We start from the raw sequence: 12,429 nt of genomic DNA, 5'->3' as shown, positions 1-12,429 counted from the left end.
GCCGAGGAGCAGGGGCAGCCTGGGTGTCAGCAGGGGGCAGCTGGGTGTCAGCAGGGAGCAGCCTGGGTGTCAGCAAGGGGCAGCCTGGGTGTCAGCAGGGGGCAGCCTGGGTGTCAGCAGGGGGCAGCTGGGTGCAGATGACATGGTGCAGGTGCACTGTGCGCACCAGGCGCCTGTGAGAGAGACTGAAATCCTGTCATCTGGGCAACATGGACGAGCCCGGTGTGGTCTGTTCAGGGAACTAGGCAGGCATGGAACGGCAGACACTGAGTGCTCTCACTCAACGCGTGGGACCGGGAGAAGTTGACCTCATGGCGGAAGAGCAAAACAAGGTCTCAGGGCTGGGGAGGGGAGACGTGGGTCAGAGGGCACAAGGCTCAGTGACGTGGAACACAGATGAACTCCAGTGCCCATGGCAGGTGCCCAGCATGGTGACCCCAGGGCACATCGTGCATCCAAAGTAGAGGGGATGTAAAATGATACATATTTGAGATGGATGTGCTGACAAGCCTGGTTTGATCCTTCCCCGGTGTCTACGTGTATCACACGTCACACTTGCCCCAGGATGCATACGGTTAGTATTTGTATGAGTGCCCCCACAGCTGTAGTCACGGCATCATGTGGGTGGCAGGCACATGGCTCCTTCTTGCAGACCAGTCCACAGAGCCACTCTGAGGGGAGGCTTCACTGATGCTGCCGTCTTCTGTGCACAGAGTCTGTTCCTTCTGTGCAACAAGCGTTCGCCTCCGCTGCTCTGTCCACTGCATGGAGTTGGGTTTCAGCTGAGGCTTTGAGGCCTTCAGAGAATCAGGTCGTCCACTAGTGGGAGGCTTGGCCCAGTGCCCCACGGGCTATCAGAATATAATTCTAGCACCAGTGGTGCCACAATGGAAGCTCGGTAGAACCGTGGAATCCTGCCATTCCCCTGAGCCGGGTGCTGTCCCAGCAGACTGTGTGCAGCCAGCCCCTGGTGGTTCTGTCCCTGCCTGTGAGGACACCCCCGCTGAGTGGATGATACCTGCTGCTTCTCCCAGGCCCTGTAGCTTTCACGTGACAGATGAGGACACCGTGGCCAGAGGGCTTGAACACCTTGCCCTGGGGCTCTAGGTGCTGTGCTCCCCTGGGGAGCCTCATGGTCAGGCAGGAAGACTCTGTGAAATGGAGCCTGAGGCTGTGACTCTGGTGACCATGGCGTGCCCAGTGTTGGGACACTTCCTCAGCCTGCTGTCCCTGTGTGAACTCCCAGTCCTTGTGCTGCTCTGAGGAGTGTTTTCTCCTGAGATGAGTGTGTGAGCCAGTGGCCACAGACCGTGTCCCTGCGGGTGACCCCCTGTGATGTGTACCCGCCAGCCTGTCCCAGTGTCCACTTCCCCTTCCCTTCAGCACAGGCTACCTGAAAGCTGGCACAGCTGCGGGTCCAGCCCTGTGCACAGTGAGGAGGGTGGTGCACCCGGACAGGCAGGAGGGCAGCTGGTGCCCAGCGGGTGATACCACAGCAGAGAGGGCAGGGGGAGAGGCCCGGCGAGCAGATGTGGGAATCATTAAGTCCTGGCATTATGGAAATGAAAATGCTATTAACTCTCATTTCATAAGAAGCATGTAATGCAGCAACTTCTCAAAACAAACCTGAGGCGATTTCTTCAGAGTTAAGTAGTTAAAATTAATGGAACACTTGTTAATGTTTCCACACTGCAAAGAGTGTGTCTGTATCCAGGGTGTGTGTGCCCAGCGTACCGGACTGTACAGGGCCCTTCCACACGTGTCAGTGACACAGACGCTCAGTCTGGCTGTGGGGACGCCCCATTGGCCTCGGCAAATGGGACACACATCCTACTTTCCCAAGGGGCCAGTGAGGATGACAACGCAGGATCAACAAGGCGTCACCCAGCGAGACAGAGAATGGGAGAAGGGAGGGAGGGGGCAGTGTGTCTCTGAGTGATTTCACACATACTCAGGGTAGAAGGTGGAAGAGGACAGAGGCAGCTTCACACCTGTCCTGAGGTGCCACACCCCTCTCAGGGCTGCCTCTCCTGTGAGTGTCACACTAAAGTGGCCGTCATCAACCCCTCTGGAGCGTAATTACTGTCTGTCCCCACCCCCGCCGCTAAGGAGCAGTCTGGGGTGCTGTGAACCTGCTCAGATGCTTTGTTGCCAGAGCGCCCCCATCTGGTCAGTGCACTCACGGCTCTTGCCCACCCCTTGGTTCTGCAGGACGAGGCCTGATAATCTTTTGGCCTTAACCTCCCAAATGTGGATTGACAGCCAAGGAGCACCAACTTTGTGAAAAAGCCTCCACCATAAAATTAAGTGAGTAAGTGAATATTAGAATGTTATTGGAGACAGAGACAAGACCAGGATGAGGAGAAAACACAAGCTGTCCCATCCTCAGGGAGGGAAGAGCCAGTATCGAGTCCCTCTGCCGTGATGAGGCTGGCGCAGGATGTTGAAGACCCATCAGAGGGTTGGAATGTAAAGTTGAGAGAATTCTCCAGAATGTAGAACAGAAACATAAACCAAAAACAGAAGTGAGAAATTAAAAGAAAATAGTTTCCATAGTCCAATATCTGAATAATAGAAGTTCCAGAAGAGAGCAGAGAAAAAATATTTTGAAATTCCCCACATTGAAGGAGATGAATTTTTATTATCAAATCTATACATGTACGGAGTTCAGAAAAGTCCGGTAGATTCAAAGGGCCCTGAAGGTGGAATTTGGGCTCCTTTGGGGGAGCCCAGTGGTGGTGAGTTACAGGCTATCGGGACCTGAGAGTGGCTCAGCTGCCTTCTGTGAATATCGGCACGTTTGAAATAGTCACAAGTTGGTTGGTTGATTTCAAGATCACTGAGGAAGGATGTTTCATGTATCTACTTAGCAGGTTTGGTAACAGCTAGGTTTGGGCAGAGTAAGCCAAGCTCAAACATCCTACGGTTGGCTCCCAAATCAGTTTGAGGGCAGGGACAGATGCCAGGGTAAGGAGAAGCCCTCAGGGCAGCTCCCTTGAGGCAGGGGCCTCACCTTCCTGTGCTTAGTGACACTTGTGGAGGCAGCTGCATGGCCTGTGGGTCTGTGGGTTCATGCAGCCGTGGCTTGTGTGGAACTGGTTCCCATGACCTGAAAACACAGCGACCACCGCTTGTGATGGCCTACCAGCTGCCTGTCCCCTCACCCTCTTTTTATTTGGTATCATTTTTCCCATTTTGTAGGCCAGGAAACTGAGGATCAGAGCACCCACTGACTTGATGTAAATGGAGTAGTGAGGAATGATACTGGCTGGCTCAAGCCCCCACCTGATAATTTTGTCTGTAGCTCTGGGTCAGGTAGTGTCTCCCAGAAAAGAGGTGCTGGGTTGCAGCCCTCAGAGCCTTGGGACAGGACTATATTTGCAAATCAGGTCTTGGCAGAGGAAAGCAAGTTGAGACAAGGTCACGAGGGTGGGTTCCATCTGGTTTGACCAGTGTCACTATAAAAAGGGCACAAGCACTCAAGGCTACGTAAAGACACCCTCAGAGAAGCTGCCTGAAGACAGCAGAAATCGGAGCCACCAGCCAAGGACCGCCAGACACAGCAGACATAGGAAGGACCCCTTGCCAGAGTGTCCAGACTTCTGGTGGAACTTGTGGCCTCTGGAGCTGGGAGATGGGGAGTTTCTGTTGCTTTGAGTCACCCAGTTGACTATATTTGCTGGGGCAGGTGCAGAACACTGACTCGCTGTACAGTGAAACTTTCCCAGCTCAGAGTGGACGTCACATCAGTGACTCGCCCTTGGCAGGTGCCCTTCTTCCCCAGAAAGGGCCAAGGAACTTTCTGCAGGGCTGCCATGGTGGGTGTTGGGACTTAGTGCCATCAGCACTGGGCCCTGGGGGACATGGTCACCTGGGACTTGAGAAGATAGAGAGGCACAGTCTGGATATCTGGAGCTTGCCCGGGGCCTTAGTCTCTCCTCTGGAAAGTGCTGTGTGTGCTTGACATAAGCAGTGTCCAGTAGGGTAGCAGCTGGCCACATAAGAATGATAATTGTGGGTGCTGGAAACGTGGCTGGGGCTGCTGAGTGGCTGAAATTTAGATTTTAGCAGATTTTCATTACCTTATATTTGTACAGCCATGTGTGGCCCTGCCAGACTGCAGGTGCCCAAGAGCCCAGACTTTGAGCTGTGTCCAAGCTTTCTTTAGACAGGCTGGTGGAGCTGGAAGGTGGAGAGCTGAGAGCGAGTTGCAGGTGGGAACCATCCCCGGAGCACTCCTGGTTGGCCTGCATGCTGGACAGTGTCTCACGTGTCCTCCGCAGGCAGCTGCTCTGATGTGCAGGAGTGGACGTGAGCTTTTGAAAGTGCCTTTGGGCGAGAAGGATAATGCTGTTCTCCTTTGCCATCTTCTGTAAAGCCTTCGGGCAGGAAGGACTAAGCCTGTGACGGCCCTGCCTTCCTGTCCCCTCAGGCAGTCCGTCCTGAGGAGCCAGATGCAGGAGGCATCTTCAGCTGGGGTCTTGCCTGTGACCCACTGGAGGACGGTGCCAGTATCGGACGTGGCGGTTTCTGAGCCACGCTGTGCCTCAGGAAAGTCAGGGTGAATGCTTCTCTTGGGTCTTCAAGTGAAAAGAACCTCTTGGCATGAATAAGGCAGACTGTGGGAGTAGTGATGGAGTGTGGGCCTGGGGACCAGTGAGGACCCTTGGGCAGGGCCAGGCTGGAGGCTGCAGTGGGGAGGGTGGCCGGGTGGGTCACCAAGGGCGGCTGTGCCAGGAGCAGGTGGGAGAGCTACTGGTAGGCTCCTCACACCCTCTATCTGGATCCAGCCAGGACTTGGCTCCACAGCACTTGCCACGAGGCTAGTGCTTCACTGATCCCTGGTTGTCTCCTGGGGCCAGTTCTGTGTCCCAGTTAGACCATCAGCTACATGCATGTGAGAAACACACATTTAAAAAGTTGTAAAGTGCTAAGAGGTACACATGCTTTGGGTTACATGGGACATTTCTGTTTGGGTCCTGGCTGCAGATGGACCTGTCACCTGGATCGTGTTCACTGTGCCAATTAGGTGGTTTATCCCCGTCCCCCTGCCTTCTCCCCCACCCCCCACTTGATTTCTGCTGAGTTTTACCTCTCTCTATGCTCAGGTGTGTTCACCAGTGAGTTCCAGTTTAATACTGAGTACATGTGGTGTTTGCCATTCTTAGAATACTTCGCTTAGGAGAGTAGTCTCTAGTTCTACCCAGATTGTTGCTAAAGCATCTGTTTTTATAGCTTGTACTCCATGGTGTACATGTACCAACCGCATGTTATTAAGCCACTCATGAATTGGTGGGCACTTGGGTTGATTCCACATCTTTGCAACTGTGAATTGTGCTGTGATAAACATTTGAGTCTGGGCGTGTTTTGGACAAGATGATTTATTTTCCTTTGGGTGGACAGGGATTGCTGATCTGAAGGGCAGGCTACTCTTCTTTCCCTGAGGAACGTCCACACGGTTTTGCACAGAGGCTGTATTCATTTGCAGTCCTACTGATGGTGTGTAAGCATGCCTGTCTCTCCGCATCCATGGCAGCCCCTGTTGTTGCTCTGGAGTAAGTCATAAGCTGGGAATTTAGATGATTGTAATCATGGAGGGTTGAGGAATGGTTGCAACTTCATCATGTGGAGTGTCTAAGATGAAAGTTCAGCTTTTACCCTAATTCAATTTAGAAAGAATGATCATAAATTTCCTGCTGACATCTCCTCACTTGCAAATTATTTCTGTCTAAGCTTTGCAATTGCTTTACATTGCTGTGTTTTCTTGGGAAAACCATTTTCTATTATTTTTACCTGTCTTTCACTTATCCAGCCAGCTATTTCCTTCACCTTTTACTCCCGAACTGAGATTATAAACACAGTCTTTTCTCTCACATTGTTCTTTGTGATGCATCCTTGATGAAAGCATATTGGCTTAGATTCTAGAAGAAGCAGACCCAACAGAATGCCCCAATAATCCTCCACTTCCAGTCCTCTAATATTCTAAAAGCCATCACCAAAATTGGTGGGCCATTACCTTGCTGTGGGAGTCCCTTGAGAGCCACCGTAAGATACTCTGAGGACCCACTAAGTCACCCGGCAGAGCCAACCGCAGTGCTGCCTGGGGAGGAATGTACGTAATCAGCACACTTACCTGATTAACCTTCTTGATGAAAAATGTGTGTCGTCAGAATTTTTCAGGACCGTTTAATTTGTTAGATCCTTCTGGGCACTGTGACTTTGGGCAACATTGCATGACCTTATTAGAAAAACACTCACCACAGTTAATGAGATGTCTCTCTCCGCCTGAATGATAACCAAATATATTTTATTTATTTGTTTTAAAACAGGTTTTGCCTGGCATTCTGCAGAAGCACTGCTGCATCTTGCCGGACAGGAATACAGGTAAATTATACTTTGTTTTTCTGATGTGAGGTTATAGGTTTTATATTGGCGTCAGAGTTGAGACATGCGATTGCCAGTTTTAGATGTTCTGTGCTTTTTTTTAGTGCAAGATTATATGTTAACTGGAAGAAGCACCAAAAAAGGGATATTCAGTTCTACAGTGGGTTATGAGCTGTTCTCAGAGATTTGTATTTATTTGACAGAGGAAATAGATTTAGGTGATTGTTGTCTTGGAGTTTTAAAGGAAACCAGTTGTCTTATAAAGCTGAATGTTACTTTTAAAGTTGTTTCTTTTGCTAATTAAGTTGTTATTAAGAACATACACTATTTGTTGGCAAGTGTGGAAGGTATTTGGAGTCTGTTTGTGGTCAAGGCCTGTTTTTGATGAGGGTAGGGAATGGCTTTACATGTTATGTTCTCAGAGCTGGGAGGAGCTCAGTGAGTGTCACACTGGTGCAGGTTCCCTGAGGGGTGAGGCCACATCACTGTGGCTCCTGTGCGGGGCAGGTGTGTGGTTAGATTGTGGGGAAACACAATGGGGGAAAGGGCAGTCTGATAAAAACTGTGTAACTCTGTTATCATGAAGTGAAGAGAAAGAACAAATGTGGATTGTATTATGCTGCAGATCTGGGTTTTCGTTACTCTCCTGTATATGGTTTCTAATTTAAGTTATTTTTTGAAGTCCTCCAGAAAGGATGGTGAATGCTGCATCTTCCGTGCAAAGGGCTCTCCTAGAATAGATTCATTCCTGGAATCAACGTGTCCTATCAAATGTGCGTTTGCAGACCAGGATATTTTTGTTGGGTATGAAACAGGGATTTGCTGAAATTTCCTCATTTGTTTTCTAGCTATGACAAAATCAGTCATAAGGACTCTTGCATGATAATTAGAAAGATTTACTCTGTTGAGATTGACTCTTATTACAAATAGTATCTCCGCCGGTGAGCGTCCTTACTGAGGACCCATTCTGGAGTGGTCGACAAGGCTCTGTTGACAGTGCGCCCTCTAATGTGAAATACTACGCGTTTGGGGAAAAACAGCCTCTTCGTTTTTTCACTTACGTACCCGGATAGATGACATCACTGATGTGTTCTTTCTCAATGAAGTTCAGAGAACTGCCCCTGTTTTTGTTTACTTTCCCCGTTCAAATGTATCTCAGCTGTGAATTCGAGCATATTATACTGATCATTTGGAGGCATGTTTGGAACGTTGCTAGATATTTCTGAGCCTCTTGATTTTCTGAAAGTCTTGGTACTGAAAATATGTTGAACAAGGCACATGTGGGGGGAAAAAAAGGATTTTTGCAAACTATGTGCATCAACAACAGTGAATATAACACAATTAAAAAGAATTAATTTTCTAGATTAGGCTCTATATTCCAGATGACTCATTGCTCTGATTCTGAGAAGCATTAAAAATAATGATAAAATAAGTTAAAAGCTAAGTAGGATTATGTGGGAGTCGCAGTGGATTTTAAAAATTGAAATGAGTTTTATGTATTTTAGACAGTTATATAAAAAGTTTCAAAGTGATTTGGAAAATATTGCCAACTTGAAATCTGTTATTTGCTTTTTTATAAGAATTCAAATAATCAGTCTCTAGAACCAAGAAACTGCCTATCAGGAAAACTTGACCCCTGGGGACATTTGCTGGGCAGCGTCCTCACTTTACAGGAGGTTTCACTTTGAAGTCAGTTACAGAAGGCCTGAGCTGGGAAAGGGAAGGAATCGTGTCAGAAGAGTTGACTGAGTTGTAACTTTTAAAGGTATAAGTTGATTCAGAATTGAAAGATTTTGAGAATTTTAGTTTTGATCATATAATTTAATTTGTTATATATGAAGATGCTTAATTATTTAGGTAATTTGTTTGGAAGCGACAACAGTCATCAATCTCTCGGGGGTTGCTTTTACATTTCGATAGCACGCGGAGGTGGACGAGAGTGAATGCGATTTGTATTCACCTTAGTGGTTTTGTAGAGGAGTCTCCGTAATCTTTGATTGAGATAAACTTTGGAATGGGCATGGAGGAATTTGTTTCAGAAGGTGGAGAACCTTGTGCAGGTGGCTGCTGGTGGTGGCTGCACTGCCCCGAGAATGCGCCTGATGCCACTGAGCCGAGATGGTGGATTTCATGTCGTGTGCATTTCACATTAGTTTTAAAGAATAACATCAACGTGGGGATGAACCATTGCTTTTTTCTCGCTTGGTTTTCACTTACTCTGGAAATGCAGTCTACTCCATTAACTTGATATATGCTCTGTGTTTCTAAACTAAACATTGGCCACTTTTGGAAGATAAATGTATTACCATTTTCTCCTGCTATTTTGATTGCTTGTGATAATTTTGGGCAATGCTGTGAAGAGCTGGAGTGAATTCCATCGATTTCTGCCCTGTCTGGGGCATGTGTTCTCAGTGAAGCTGAGTGGCGTCGGGAAGCACATTTCTTGGTGAGCCAGGCGTCAAGTGCAGGAAGCACTAAGCCTTTTCTTGTTCAAGCACGGTACCATCCTTCTCACTCACCTTCCTAACTCGGCTCCTGGGCATCCAGCACTCTGGGTCCCTTGGGCACCCACCTGGGTGTGAGCTGTTGCATGGATGCATGGAAGGGACACTGAGGCTGAGGTCTGTGCACAGTGAGGTGGCTGGTGGACACCCCCCTGAGGTTTGGGGTGTCAGTGGCTTCCTCTGTCTTGGGACCAGCAAAGGCGTCTATCAGCTCTCACAGCTGAGGCAGTGTCCTTGGGTCCTTGTCCTGGTTAGCTGCCACACAGGCATCCCAGGCAGAGGGACCCATACCTGGCTTTGGTTGGAGGCTGGCTCCTTCCCACCAGACTCAGGCTGGCTGGTTTCTGGCTGGACTTGAGGACATGAGGCCATTGAAATAGTCCAAAATAGCCCATTCACAAGCATCATTTTATTCACCATTTTGTGGACTACAGTTAACTTGTCTTTAAATTTGTATAAGCAATTTTTTTCCTTCAACAACAGAAACCTCCTGTCATCCGTATAATATTTTGATGCTTCGGTTGGTGGGGGCAGGGCTGTCTAGTCCACGGTGTAAAGTGTAACTCAGAGTGTAAATGATGAACCTTTCTTCTCCCATTCTGTGTTTCATAAGACTTGGGTATAATTTATATGTGAAGGATATTAGATAAGACATCAATGGCAACCCTCCATGAAAGAAAATGCAGATTATGAATATGTATCTCCCTGACGGTGAGACTTGAGCCGCGACAATGTTGGGAGCTGTTTGGTTCTGAGAGGGTCTGGCTTCCTCATCTCTACTGTCAGTGGAGTCTGCTTCAGAGTTGCCATGCAACGTGGGAGAATCCTCCTGCCGTAATGAGCCTAATAGATGCTCTTTTATTTAGCCCACACAATTGGCCGGGACTCTGGCTTTGAGCTTAGTTGCCTCACAGCATTTATCCTGTGTCTGTCAAGAGGCCGCCTGTTCTATTGCTGAGAACAGTCAGAAGTCTCAAGAATGAAGTGGTTTTGCATCTTGGCAGCAGCGCTCACCTGTGCCGTCTGGCAGTCACAACACAGTGATAAAACTCTCCGGCTGGGCACAGAGGCATCGGATGGAACTTTTGAGCTGTATTTCGTTTCTAATTGGCAGTGGGTGCAAAACGACTGTGTGACAATTTCTATGTAAAAGTTGGGTGGAAAGATTTTCAGTGTTTTCCATATGTTTTGTGTGCCTTGTTGTTGCTTATTTGCAAGTGTTATCATGGGATACCCACTGAAGACACGGAGTTCCTGACCCTGACCCGTGTTTAACAGCCACTTTCTCCGCACGGTGGGACAGGGAGGCCAGGAGGGACTCTTCACGGTGTTTGCTGACTTCTGTGGTCAGTGTCGGGCTGCTGCTGAATTTGGCGAGCCTGGACCTGGGGTCCTCACCAGGCTTCAGTCCTCTCAAGCTGCTGAGAGCCACCGGGGCCACTCAGTGCTCTGGGTTCTTGTTTTGCTTCTCCAGTGCCCGTGGGGCCTCCCTTGGTGGCTATGGTCCATATTTTCTCACTGTGTGGTGGCAGACTATCTGTTGGTTAAATAAAACTCAGATTAAAATGTAACATTTGTGGCAGGGTATTTAATTCAAAAAAAAACTACATAGGTTGAGCAGGTATTTTTGTTATTTACATTTCGATACTGAGCATATGTCAGTATTATTCTCTAAGATTTTAGGAAACCATATGGGGTGATCAACCTAATTATATGGGTCATTATGAAAGTTTTGAGATACACAAAAATCCAAATGGAGGGACAACTAAAGCCCTCCTGCAACACCTGTAAGCTAAGCAAGTTTAAATTTGCACAGGTGACTCAGAAGAATCAGAAAGGATGCTGTTGACTGTGTTTCTTGAAAGCAGAACAATGGACACAGTCTGTCTCAAAACTTTCGTAGTGACCTGGGCATATGTCAACAAACTATAGAGCATCCAGGGCTGTTGTGGTAGGAACAGCCACTGGGTCTGTGTGCACATTTAGTCCAAAAGGGCAGAGGGACGTTGTTAAAATAGTAGGAAAAGTTGTGTTGGATAATCGTAAATCCCCTAAATTTCTTGTGAGCAGGTTTTAAAGAGCTTTTACTTTTATGATCGACAAACAGAGAGGGTCACTGAGCAAGTCTCGCTTTGCCTCGGGCCTGTCTCAAAGGGAAACGGCTCTGGGTACCTGGTCGTGGTGGAAATTTGGCAGTGAGCGTGTCTGTGCAAATAGGACTGTTTGGTCAACATCACACCTCATTCGCCAAAGATTCCTAAAGATATATAGACAGTGATGTTGTAACCCGGTTTACATTTCAGTTCTGACATTGATGGTGGGTCGCACCCCTTGAGTTTTTATAGTGCTGTCTAGTTTATAAGGCGCTTTCACACGATTTTGGCTGGTCCTTGAACTTCCCTGTGAGATGGGAACTTGAAGGTGAGGACATAGATCTGAAGGAACATGTGGCCTTCCCCTGCCACACAGTGACAAATCTTGCTGTGTCTCAAGTAAAGGTTTCTCTCGCTGAGTATATGACACCTGAGTGAATCCTTATCATTCCTACGTAACTCGCCCATCAAACCCAGTGCAGAACCAAGCAAGTGGCCCAGAAGCCCTGGTACCGAAGCAGGGAAGGGGGTGATGGGTGCGACCCCGGTTCCAGGACCCAGGTCTGCAGGCAGGTGCACATCAGATGCTGTGGCTCAAGTCTTTCCAATTACTAGGAAAATTCACCCACCTGGGGTGCTTGTCCCATACCTGGGGAGTGGCATTTCACCAGGCTGGGTTACAGGTGAAAGTCCACTTCTCTGGACAACCAAATACTTCAAGTAAATTTCTTTACCCAGATACTGAAATTATTTATAATACCTGTTCTCTTTCCAAAAAGAATCGAGGTTGTGCAAGCAGGATGCCATATGATGTGATTCATAAACTAAGAATAACAGTGGGAGCACCAGAGCTGCAGTAAATGCGGAGCCAGCCTGGAAGCCCTGCGGCTGCTCGGACCCTCCTGGAGGCCAGGGCCAAGTTTGAGGGCCCAGTGCAGACTTCTTGCTTCCTCTCCCCCATCTGTCCACCAGCCAAAGACATGAAAATATTTTTCATACATTTGAAAGGGTTTTATTTTTCATTAACTGAAAATGACATTATTAGAAAACTGGGCTATTAAATTATTCCCATGAGTGAAGACTGTTGATGAATAGTGTTGGGCCATAGTCACTTTCTCTGTGCAGACTTCGTCCAGCCGGGGTGGCCTCTCTGTGTTAAGCACAGAAGTGTTCACCCCTAAGGGAAAGAAAATGCATTCAGCAGCCCCTGAATGCAGCTGGGCCTGAGCTGCCATCACCCATGGGCAGGAACCTTTGTGCAAACCATTAAGACTCAGCCCTATTAATCCCCGAGCAAGATCAGTGCGTTTATTTACAGAGGAGTGTGGTTTACTACCAGTTTAATATGAAGGCATAAAGAGGTTTTAAGCCTCTAGGTCGAATGTTTCTTGGGAAGCCTGGTGTTTGATTGCACCTGGCCTGATCGTGTGCCAACATAAATTACTGGG

At 48.1% G+C, this 12,429-nt stretch overlaps 1 protein-coding gene across 1 annotated transcript in view; it reads left to right on the top strand.

The window, feature by feature from the left end:
• The first annotated feature begins 6,317 nt into the window (after positions 1-6,317).
• Positions 6,318-12,429, top strand: part of DLGAP2 (DLG associated protein 2) — a 480,560-nt gene continuing 474,448 nt past the window's right edge. Inside the window, exon 1 of the mRNA XM_012809840.2 lies at positions 6,318-6,384. The gene's annotated coding sequence lies outside the window, so the exon portion shown is untranslated. The remainder of the gene's footprint in view (positions 6,385-12,429) is intronic.

This window comes from Otolemur garnettii, unplaced genomic scaffold (genome assembly GCF_000181295.1).
Source record: "Otolemur garnettii isolate 467f Iridium unplaced genomic scaffold, OtoGar3 scaffold00114, whole genome shotgun sequence".
Lineage (NCBI taxonomy): Eukaryota > Metazoa > Chordata > Mammalia > Primates > Galagidae > Otolemur > Otolemur garnettii.
Note: the sequence above shows the minus strand (reverse complement) of the source record. Positions and strands in the feature narration are given on the sequence as shown.